Below are 12267 nucleotides of genomic sequence, written 5' to 3' on the forward strand. Positions count from 1 at the left end.
AGAAGGGGAGCGGACACAGACACAGACCTGTGATCCACCTGCTCTGCAGGGATCAGTGGACAGATTCCCCACTAAGCAGGCGGATCCACTGGCAGAGTCCCCCCTTCTGAAAGGGGCCTTACATAATGAATAGTAACATTAATTCTGTTGGAAAAGCATCAGGATTTAGCATGCACTTTACAAAATTATATTCCAAATCCTATATTTTCAAACACATCTGCTTTAGAGGGTTAAAAAGGTTAACACATTCTAAAAACCATATTTCAGTTAGAGGTGGACTAAGGCTATAGATTATGCCAACCACAGGTTGAAGGAAAGAAAATTGCTTGATTCCCCAATCAACACAGTCAGTATTGATGGGGGAATCTCTCCCCCTGTGTTATTGTATTCTGACAGCATGAGGTCTCCCTGACGTTAGAATACAATGATTACCACTAATGGCTATAGCCGGCAGCAGTGATCATGCAAAAAAAAAAAAAAAAAAAACCAGACAGGCTGGTTGTTCTGAGGTTGATCAGTTGACCAGCCTGTCCATAGATGGATCAAAATTCCACTGGTTGCTGCTGAAGCATCCAAATTTTGATTTGTCTAATTCTATCTTCTGCTATAGTTCTTACTCTGTTCCCACTCCTCCTGTTGTATTTTCCCTAATATAAAGGCAGCATATGGTTGTCACATGTGTGGATATGGGGACTAAAGTACAGGAATGTTACCCTGAGAAACATAAAACTATCCAGATTTAGACTTAAAAAAAAGTACCAAAAATTATAATACTAACTATGGTTGGTGCGAACCTTTCAAATTTTTGAGATGTCTAAATGTGTTTTCTGTTTAGGGTTTTTCTTCCTGACACAAAAATCTGTAGATGACTTAATACATCTAATAACTCCTCAATAAGAAGTATTGCAAGAAAGAACCCGTCACGATAAAGACAATGCAAGAGCCAAGGATTTAGGTCAAAATAGCCTTGTTTCTTGCACCTAAAAAAAAAAATAGTGCCAAAGAAAGTATTACATTTATCTTTGGTACATTGTCCTTGCCTGGGTGCCTATACTTGACCTTTTTCATGTATGAATTAGTCATTAAAAGGTTATTTCTACCTATTACAGAAAAATAATAAATTACATATATCTGCATGAAAAAAAATGTGCAAATGTGCAATTATTTTTTGGCACTGGAGCTAACACAGCATTGCACCTGCAATCAGTGGATCATGGGTGCAATGCCAGGCTCCTGCAGACTCTTCCTCCAGTTTTATATCCGTATCAAGCTGCAGAGCTGGAGGAAGTATTCCATTAAGAACTAAAAGTTCATCTGCTGTGGTGGAAGAGGGACTTCATTCATTCACAGATCTCTGTAAATTAATTAAATGGCCTCATGAGTGGAGAAACTCACAGCCGTTTTGATTATAAAAGTGACAGCTGCTGCTGGATTGGTCCCATTTGCTCATGGTTAAACCCTAAAAACGAGGGCAACATGTAACATTATGAAAAACTTGGACCAGTTTTTTATTGTTAAACTTGGTGGTCTGTTTTAAGTTTATCTTACGCGTTTCTTTTGTGTTCCAGCTCCATTAAAAAAAAAACTGTAAAGACAGTACAGACTGAAGTTTCATCGCTAACCATGTGACTACTTTTGAACTACAACTTCCAGCAGGCATTGCACAAGTTCTGCGTTGAGTGACAGATAAGGTGGAAGAGAGGATGCTGAAATAGGCTAGGAAAGTCCCTTGCATGTCCCTTCTTTTCTACCGTTGGTGAGACAGATACTTATACAGTAATACCTTGGTTTGTGAGTAACGTGGTATATGAGCATTTTGCAAGACGAGCGACATTTTTAAAAAATAGTAACTTGACAGTTTTATTGTAAAACAAAAGTGGATTTACACTCACAATGTATATCCCGCGTTAAGGAGTCTGGTGCTCATCCATGTAAAGCTGCTGGTGTATACAGTACTGTATGTGGCCAGAGGTCCAGGGGCACTGGTGGCACCCAGCACTTCCTGGGGAACTCGAAGACACTCCCAGCTGGGTGGGGTGGGCGTAACGTGCGTACGGAAGCACCTGGAAGTGTTAACAGTTCCCGAGTGTGTCCGAGTCCCTCAAGAAGCACTGGGAGTCACCAGCGCCCCCCGACCTCTGGCCACATTCAGTAATGTATACACCAGCAGCTTTACATGGATGAGCACCAGACTTCTTAATAAGGGATATTGTTTTTAACATTGTGAGTGTAATTACACTTTGTTTTTTTTACATTAAAACTGGGGTCCTTCTACAGCTCGTATTGCCCCTTGACCTCTAGGCCACATACTGTATACACCATACACTTTATACTGTACTGTATTTTGTATTTCTGTAATCATTTTTATATGAATAAATGGTCGTGGAAGGAATCATCTGAGTTTCCATTATTTTTTATAGGAAAATTTGCTTGGATATACAAGTGCTTTGGATTACAAACATGTTTCTGGAACAAATTATGCTCACAATCCAAGGTATTACAGAATTATAAGTGGGGTTTTATGTATTAAAGGTCAGGAGCCAAGAAAATCATTGGATATTTGTAAAAATGTAATTTACTGACCAACAATTATTTGTTTAGCTATGATTTTTGAACATATGGGCTCAAGGCCTCATTTGTAATGGTTTACATGTTATTCAGTTAGTGATAAAAGTAACTTTATTCACAAACATATTACAACGCCATTGTAAAATCTTTAGATTTACCATGCTTCGCTTTTTTAGTCTAAGAGTTCTGCTTTAACACTCAACAGCATGACTGATGAGGATTATAGATAAAAGTAGAGACATACATTAAATGTTTCAATTTGACAGAAGCATTATTATAGAATTTCAGAAATAAAAACACATTAACAACACGTCTCAGCCAGTAGCTTGCAGTATGCCTTGTGTCCCATTCTGACTGAATAAAACATTTTCAAAAGAGACTATAAGGCTTGATTCACACCTATGCATGTTGCTTGGTTTCAGTAGTGTTCTTTGCCACAATTTTACCATGATTTTGCCGCAAATTCCTGTGATTTTCTTTTTTCTTGTTTTTGGAAAATTTGTTGCTGGGCAGATTTAAAAACTCAAAAGGTGGCACAATCACGGTAAAAACACACTGCATGCTTTTCTGCAGCTCCTTCATTAAAGTCTATTGATCCAAAAAAAAAAAATCTAAATAAAAAAGCACAGTTTTGCGTTTAAAAAAGTCCCTGATCCTTTCCAAAAACACAGAGGTACAAAAATGCATTGATGTGAACGTGTTCCATAGGAAACCATGTTAACAAAATTGTCCTGTATTTCTGCAAAAAGCATGAAAAAACGCATTGGTATGAATGGAGCCTTTTAAGGCCCGTACACACGATAAGAAAATCGGAAGTAAAATTATGTCCGACGAACGATCTGCTGATTTTCGGATTGTTGGTATAGTGCTTTCGACAGCCGATTACGAATTTTCGTACAACAAAAACTGGATGTGCAGGCTATAAAATATTTATCGTACGTCAACATAACGTCCGATTTTCTTTTAATTAGTACAATTTTCATCCAAAAAAAAATCATAAGATCAAGACTAGGCATGCTCGGAAATGAAAGAACACATACAAAGCAATTCAACACATGACATCAATTCTGAAGTTGAATTCTGTCGTACGAGAATTTTCATATGAAAGTATCCTCTTCACTTTCCATATGAGACTAGCATGCAACAAAAAACGAAAGAAAATTTGTCTGATAATCTGATTGTGTGTACGAGGCTAAGTCCATACCTTACAACTTTCTGAGATGAGGACACACCCTTGCACCAATCTCTCAGCTAGATTTAATATGCAAAAAATATTGGTTAAAACCAAAAATTGTTTTTCACCACTCTATTTCCAGGTTCGGGTAACAGTTTAAAGTGTTACTAAACTTCCCTCATAAAAAATTACCATATTGAAGATTACCAGTCTTATGTATTGGCTGCAATAATTGTATTTTTTTATTGCTTGTGTTACTCCTCCACTGTATCTATAGAGAGAACCATGGATGTCACACAGGCTGGACTTCAAGCATGTCTGCCTTTGTTCATTTTCATTACATGGTGGATTGATGAGACTAGTAGTCAACACAATAAAGATGAGGTCCCATCTGGTTTCTTTTTAGCTCACAGGAAGTGACAAGCACACTGCATTTCTGGCAAGATCAATAGGTACTTTCTGTACGTGCTAAAAATTGTCTTAGTATTATTTAAAAAAAAAAAAAAAAAAACACGCTGCCACAAGTTCTAAAACCTGGTAAGCTGCAATGAATTAAATTTTTTGGGAAATTTAGATATGCTTTCATTTAGTATAACACAAATGTACAATTTATTTTTTAGAATATAGTGTCATATTCATAACTTTAGAAAATTATTTGTTACCCTTACAATTATTTGTTACCCTTACAATAAAACAATTTCAAACAAATTATTTTATTAATTTTCTGCGTCCTGCAATAACAACGTGATCTTCTTTAACCACTTGCCAACAACTCATGTTGCTGCTACTGCAGCAGAGCCGCTTCGCTGGGTCTGGCGACGTAGACCTATCTGTCTGTTAACTGTCAGTAACTGTAGTATGTCACTGGTCCACCCAAAAGTGTCAAAAATGTCAGTTAGGGGTCCGATCCGTCCGCCGCAATGTCGCAGTCCCGCAAAAAAAATCGCAGACAAAAATTGAATATATTGGATATTTTTTAACTGTCAAAGTAGAAAATGTAAATTTTTCGCAAAATATTCGCTCTTTTTTTATTAATATCGTAAAAAATTAAAAGCACAGAGGTGATCATATACCACCAAAAGAAAGCTCTGTTTGTGGGAAAAAAAGGACGTAAATTTTGCTTGGGTACAGCGTTGCATGACCGCGCAATTGTCAGTTAAAGTCACGCAGTGCCAAGTTGAAAAATGAGGCCTGGACGTTAAGCAGGAAAATCCTCCGGTCTTGAAGTGGTTAAATATACAAAGATGTAAATATACGACATCCAAACAAACAAGAGTAGGGTCTTTAAGGTGTGTGTGTGTGTATACAGTATTTGACACCCCTCACATTTTTGTAAATATTTTATTATTATTTTCATGTGACAACACTGAAGAAATGACACTTTGCTACAATGTAAACTAGTGAGTGTACAGCTTGTATAACAGTGTAAATTTGCTGTCCTCTCAAAATAACTCAACACACAGCCATTAATGTCTAACCTGCTGGCAACAGCAGTGAGTATACTCCTAAGTGAAAATGTCCAAATGGGGCCCAAAGTGTCAATATTTTGTGTGGCCACCATTATTTTCCAGCACTGCCTTAACCCTCTTGGGCATGGAGTTCACCAGAGCTTCACAGGTTGCCACTGGAGTCCTCCTCTACTCCTCCGTGAGGACATCACAGAGCTGGTGGATGTTAGAGACTGCGCTCATCCACCTTCTATTTGAGGATGCCCCACAAATGCTCAATAGGGTTTAGGTCTGGAGACATGCTCAGCCAGTCCATCACCTTTACCCTCGACTTCTTTAGCAAGACAGTGGTCGTCTTGGAGATGTGTTTGGGGTCGTTATCATGTTGGAATACTGCCCTGTGACCCAGTCTCCAAATGGAGGGGGATCATGCTCTGCTTCAGTATGTCACAGTACATGTTGGCATTCATGGTTCCCTCAATGAACTGTAGCTCCCCAGTGCCGGCAGCACTCATGCAGCCCTAGACCATGGCACTCCCACCACCATGCTTGACTGTAGGCAAGACACACCTAACCTGGTTGCCGCCACACAAGCTTGACACTATCTGAACAGCATAAGTTTATCTTGATCTCATCAGACCACAGGACATGGTTCCAGTAATCCATGTCCATAGTCTGCTTGTCTTCAGCAAACTCTTTGCGGGCTTTCTTGTGCATCATCTTTAGGAGAGGCTTCCTTCTGGGACGACAGCCATGCAGACCAATTTGATGCAGTGTGCGGTGTATGGAGCACTGACAGGCTGACCCCCCACCCCTTCAACCTCTGCAGCAATGCTGGCAGTGCTCATACGTCTATTTCCCAAAGACAACCTCTAGATATGACGCTGAGCACGTGCACTCCAACTTTTTTGGTCGACCATGGCAAGACCTGTTCTGAGTGGAACCTATCCTGTTAAACCTCTTTATGGTCTTGACCACCGTGCAGCAGCTCAGTTTCAGGATCATGGTAATTTTCTTATAGCCTAGGCCATCTTTATGTAGAGCAACAATTCTTTTTTTCAGATCCTCAGAGAGTTCTTCGCCATGAGGTACCATGTTGAACTTCCAGTGACCAGTGTGAATGCTCCCCATTCATACCTGAGACCTTGTAACACTAACGAGTCACATGACACGGGGAGGGAAAATGGCTAATTGGGCCCGATTTGGGCATTTTCACTTAGGGGTGTACTCACTTCTGTTGCCAGCAGTTTAGACAGGAATGGCTATGGGTTATTTTGAGGGGAAAGCAAATGTACACTGTTATACAAGCTGTACACTCACTACTTTACATTGTAGCAAAGTGTAATTTCTTCAGTGTGGTCACATGAAAAGATATAATAAAATATTTACAAAAATGTGAGGGGTGTACTATTTATTTATTTTTTCAAAATTGTCAGTCTTTTTTTATTTATAGCGCAAAAAATAGAAATCGCAGAGGTGATCACATACTGCCAAAAGAAAGCTCTATTTATGGGAAAAAAAAAGGTCATCAATTTTTTTTCGGGTACAGCGTTGCATGACCGCGCAATTGTCAGTTAAAATAACACAGTGCTGTATCGCAAAAAATGGTCTGGTCATTAAGGGGGTAAAACCTTCCGGGGCTGAAGTGGTGAATATAAACTGTACAGGATTCTGATAGCTACAGTTCTGATAGCTCAGTTCCTAGCTACACCTCATTGTTTTAAAGCGTAGACTGTAGGCTAACCTCGAAAACAAGATCTGTATAGCCCTACACATATTTTTGAGTCCTTTTAGGATTCTAAACAGGAAATACCATGAATGACAATCCACAGTTACAAATGCAGCTACAGTTTGCAAAAAAAGTTTAAAAAAGATATAAAACAATTTTTAAAAACACAACTTACCAGCTGAAGAATATGCATTTTACATTAGATACAATAATGGCTAGTTAAATACAGTTTTAAGTAAAAAAATGTTTATGGTATATTTTTACAAATCTGTCAGATATATGCCCAGCTGTATAATGTACAGTGATCTGAGCACAACTGTATACCTGTAGTCTCTCATGTCTTTCCTTACACCTCCAACACATTTGTGGATTCAAGATGCATGGTAACATGTTATAACAGGAATTCATTCTGGCAAGCAGATTTTTGTACCATTCCTGTTCTAACATACCATGCTGTAGAAGTATCAATTTGGAAACATTCTTGGCAAGACATACAGTAAGACCGCATTCACACTGCAGCGACACGACTTCTGCACGACTTCAGGGGTGACCTGTGAAGTCCTGTGCAAGTCGCTCCGAGGTCGCCCCGAAGTAGTACAGGACTTGTGTCGCTCCTATTAGAATGGGTCCTGTAGCACTGCATGGACCGCGACTTGTCAGGCTAACAAGTCGCCTGACAAGTCGCGGTAGTGTGAATGGAGCCTAATACAATATTTTCAAAAGCATCATTTTTATTTTACTGTGAGATGATTGGACCCACAACTATAGGCCTGACATTAACTGCCACGCTAAATTATTATTGAGGGCTGACATAATGATCACCCCTCAATATCAGCATTTAAAAGAGAAAATAGTCCTATCGTAATGTGGGTGCGGCCAGGAGGAAACGCTGCGACTCAGACCGAAACCAGTTCATATGCGCCCTCGCAAGACGTTTAACTCGCATGCCAGCCACCCGTCCAGTGGGGCTATGTCGCGGGCCCACCTAGCACGGAGCTGCGGTCTGCATGCGCTCACTGGCCCGGACTGGGGGGACCCTAAGGATCTAGATTATCCAGTTTGTCACCCATTTCAGCACTTGATTGTAGCTCTCACAGGAAAAAAAAAATGAAATAGGAAAAAATTCCATGTAAAAAGAAACAATTGCCAGGACCAGAGATCCTAGCAAGGAACTAGGTCCTTACTCCTTACTAGGCCAAAAAAAAAAACTGAATACCTATAGCAGGAAGTGGGAGAATACCCCCAGGGACTGCCCATAGGTGTGTTCAAGCTTTTTCTCTGCCTAGTGTACTCCTCCTGTAGGAGGCAGTAAAGCTCTACGGTCAAGAAGATGGAAGAGCTGTGTCCATCAATGAACGAAAGAGAAATAACTTTTTTTTAAAAGTACTGTGTAACTAAAGGCAAGTTTTGAACAGAGTGGAGATGGATTAGAACACCTGTCAGGTATTTTTTTTCTGTCTGTGCCCCTATTAGGAAGACTCACCCTTTCTATTTGTCATGTTTACCATTATCATTGAAAGTAAAAGAAAATACCAAATTTAGGTTGCCCCTAGAAAAGTAATAGCAGGGAAATATTCCAATGAGCACACTAGTTCTGGGCCCCAATGGATTCTCTTAATTAGCAGGGGTATCCTCTCACTTCCTTTTTTGGCTATGGAACAGAACGTGAAGGTAAATCTTCCTAATGGGACACAGATGGCAAAACAATTTGACAGGGGTTATAACACTCTCTTACTCTATCCAAATTGAAAAAAAAGTTTTGCCTATAATCCTACTTTACATATTATTACAATATACATACATGCCTATTAACCATAGAAATGTTTACATTTCTGCTATGGGTTTGTTTATCACATCTGCTCCCTGTGTTTCCACATATATAAGATATGCACAAATAATGTAATTTAATAGTATAATTTTAAAAGAAAATGTGGTGCTGTGCTATTAGAGTGATTTAGGGTCCTTTCACACAGCCGCTCCGTGTGTCCGCAAATCATCCAATCCGTTTGCGGATGACTTGCGGACATAATGTAAGTGAATGGCACTGCGGATGTCAGCGGAATACCATCCGCTGACATCCGATTTTCCTCCTTTCAGTTCTGTTCCGTTTTTACGAACGGAACAGAACCCCATTTTTCCTTCCGTGTAAAAAACGGAAAGGAAGGAAAATCGGATGTCAGCGGTGTCATCCGCTGACATCCGCAGTGCCATATACTTACATTATGTCCGCATATCATCCGCAAACGGATGGGATGATATGCGGGCACACGGAGCGGATGACAGAAATGTCATCCGCTCCGTGGAAAAAAAAAAAAAAAGTCCCGCAGCGGACCTTTCACACGGAGCGGCCGTGTGAAAGGAGCCTTACAGTGAATATATATGCAAACAAATAATACTAATAATCATATAACATAAATCCAAACTGCTCAAAATAATACAGTATACATAAACACCCAGTGAAACAAGTAAAAATATATTCAAGTGACAGAAATTCAAAAAATCTAAAATCCCTCTATATGTTTTAACGTAAACAATAGTGCTAATGGTGCCACCTACAAAAAAGCAAATAAAAATCAGAATAAAAAAAAAGTCCTTTGGAATGTCTGTATTTTATCAATTGTGTCCCTTGACCATGTGATGTGGATGGTTGCTACACAGTGAAACAAACATATATTTAGTGTAGTAACACCTCTGTGCTCACATGCCGCTCACCTTACTGCTGTAAGGTAACAGCATTGGGTCTGTGTGTCTTTAAATGTGAGTCCTTGTATCTACGCTCTCATCTAGGGGGTCTTTGCTCTTTTTTGCTGGTTTCAGAGCCTCTAAAATTGATATATCATCTCTGCAGCCCTCCCTTAATTCCTTCTCAGATTGCTCCATTGAATGCGTGGGTATAAAAAGGGGTCTCCATAGTGTATTATTGTTTTTAAACCGATTTATTAGTTAAAATAACTTGTATACTCACTTCTTACAAAATACAAACAATCGCATAATCCATGAGCACCGAGCTTGTCAAATGGCACTTCCAGGATGCCTCTGCCTTACGCGTTGCGTCACGCCCATGTGACTTTATCCCCTGAAGATGAGAGCCCCCCCTTCCCCTCTACCCTGCTGATAGGATGACAATGTCAGGCAGGCGGGGGAGCTGGGAGAGGACACAGACTGAGCACAGCTTTTAGTCCTGTGCAGGGGAGGCAGAGGTTAGAATGAAGTAAGAGATGAAAGGGGGGGGGGGGGCAGACTGCAGGAGAAATGTAAGGGGGCATCAGTATCTCAACAGTACTGCATAGAAACCTAAATATGGAAAAACACAGAATCATCGAGGTTCATTTAAACTAAAGGCAAAACGTTTTTTTCGTTTTGGATAGAAGGGGGATTTATAGGGATTTCCTCTGACTTACTGAATGGGAAATCTCCCCCAATGACAACGTTGTCTTTTTGATTGGTGAAAGAAAGGTATTTATATATGTGTGTGATTTTTTTTTCATACTATTTTCATGTAATATTTTACATTTATAAAGATATTTTGTATTTACCTAATTTAGCTTAGCTGTTTTTCATATACCACGTGTGTCGTTTGAAAGCAGCTTCCCTTTGAATGGTATTCTAATCACTTTTTTTCTTTTGTATTAAAGTAGTTGTAAAGTCACATCAATAAGGCCCCTTTCACACGGGGGGGGGGGGGGGGCGGATCCGATTTGACAGACTCCGCTTGCTCAGCAGGGTTCGCTCTGCTGATCCCCGCTGAGCAGGAGGATGACAGGTCCGTGTCCGCTCACTGTGCAGATACAGACCTGTCAGAGTCCCACTCTCCTCTATGGCGAGATTGGATGAAAACAGACAGCCTGTCTGTTTTCATCCGATCGGACCCGCTGGATGGATGGAAAACATATCCCCATCCATCTGTTTTCAGTGGATCTTGTTGGATCGTATGCCAGGTGGGTGTGAGCAGACATATGTCTGCTGACATCCACCTCCCCATAGAAGAGAATGGGTGACCCGATCGGCCCCGCCTGATAAACGGACAGATCATGTAAAAGCCTAAAATCCTCTGATCCTCTTTTTTGTAAGACAATAGTAAGTGTGGTTATTTGTTTATAATCACTGCTAAGTACCTTTTTCTTTAAGAGCCGATCCATAATAGCGTGACTTGTCAGGTGACTTGTCAGCCTGACAAGTCGCGCTCCCTCGCGGTCCATTGACCGCTACAGGACCCATTCTAATAGGAGCGACACAAGTCGCTCCGACTTATAAAAAGGGTCCTGTACTATTTCTGGGCGACCTCGGAGCGACTTGCATAGACTTCCATTATGTGAAGTCCATGCAAGTCGCTCCGAAGTCGTGGTGCATGGCAATGCACAAGTCGCCCCCGATGTAGTACAGAGTCGTGTCGCCTTAGTGTGAACCGACTCTAAGAGTGCTTTCTTAGTCACATGGTGTCCTCTCCTCTCATTGACGATCACAGGGAGTCCAGTGGGAGGGGCGGATACTCCTCTCTGCGCACATCACTGTGACCTTGTGTCTGCACATCTCAGGGAAACACGGCAGTTTTTACACAGAGGAGGGGAAGATTCCAGCTGCACAGGAATGCTCAGTCATTGAAGGCAGGAGGGGAGGGGCTGGGAGGAGAGCTGCTTCACAAACAGACCACAGAAATGAGGGAGGGGGGGAGAGAAGGAGATGCAGGCGCTTCACAGAGAACCTGATGACAGACCCTAGCGTGCCTTAAAGAGACAGGGACATTATCTATATATTTTTTTTAGGTTTACAAACACTTTAACCTGTTGGCACCAGCCAAATGCAAAAATGCGGCCTCTTGCAGGTGGGCCTTGGCGCAGAGCGGTCGAAAATTTAATAAATTAGTGAAATACAGATGTGCCGAGAGCGCGTGCCCCGCTCCAGTGAAAGGAACACTTAAGGCGTCAGCATACCAATGTCTTGGTATGCTGACGCCTTAAGATTTCCCTTCACTGGAACTAAGAGACCAAGCCCAACCCCTGAAAGACAACCCCACACCATAAACCCTCCCTCCACCAAATGATTTGGACCAGTGCACAAAGCAAGGTCCATAAAGACATTGATGAGTGAGTTTGGGGTGGAGGAACTTGACTTGCCTGCACAGCGTCCTGACCTCAACCTGATAGAACACCTTTGGGATGAAATAGAGCGGAGACAGTGAGCCAGGCCTTCTCGCCCAACATCAGTGCCTGACCTCACAAATGCGCTTCTGGAAAAATGGTCAAACATTCCCAAATACACACTCTTAAAGCTTGTGGGCAGCCTTCCCAGAAGAGTTGAAGCTGTTATAGCTGAAAAGAGTGGGCCAACTTAATATTAACCCTACGGAC

This window comes from Pelophylax lessonae, assembly GCF_965119305.1.
Source record: "Pelophylax lessonae genome assembly, chromosome: 1".
NCBI lineage: Eukaryota > Metazoa > Chordata > Amphibia > Anura > Ranidae > Pelophylax > Pelophylax lessonae.